The sequence below is a fragment of the Echiichthys vipera genome, assembly GCF_963691815.1.
Source record: "Echiichthys vipera genome assembly, chromosome: 22".
NCBI classification, from domain to species: Eukaryota; Metazoa; Chordata; class Actinopteri; order Perciformes; family Trachinidae; genus Echiichthys; species Echiichthys vipera.
In genome coordinates, this window is record NC_139847.1 from 6,910,680 (window position 1) to 6,911,351 (window position 672).

A 672-nucleotide genomic window follows, 5' to 3' on the forward strand; every position below is an offset into this window, starting at 1 on the left:
GTCTGCGGGACCGGAGCGGAGCCTCCTCCCGCTTCTCACGTCAATCACTGACACCGAGGAGTGAACGGTTCAACACCAACGCCATTCAAAGGGAGAAGAAACCCACTGGAGCTTTTTTTATTAAAGTTGTGAGTGTTTCTCCAGGCCAGCAGAGCGGAATTTGTCCCAGTGGACTTCTTGGCAGGTGGAGTGAAAACACGCCTACTCTGGGCAACCAACAAAAAGCTCCGCAGACAAACCCACACACACACACACAAAAAAACCCGTATAAACCATTCAAGCCTGGGGAAATAATGTTAGTTCATCATGCATCTCCTTGGCAATAAGCCCGACAACAAATCACGAACACTCACAACATTTACCAGTAAACGCAGCAATAAACTGTGATTTATATTGCGGGTGGTTTTCATGCCAAGCTGTTCCAACAATGTCATTTCCATCTTTTTACATGTACTGGAAAGAATGCCCAAGCATCTGAACACATGATTATGAGAGCTAAAAAGGAACTTAAAGAAAGTTATTCAATCGCGAAAAAATAGATACATGTACTATCTGTATCTAACTATTAATCGTTGTGCAAAAATAATAAATAAATAAAAAAAGGAGTAAAGGGGGTTTGTTACTCTCCACTTTTTGAAAAAAAAATATTCTTAATAAGTCTTGATGGACAGT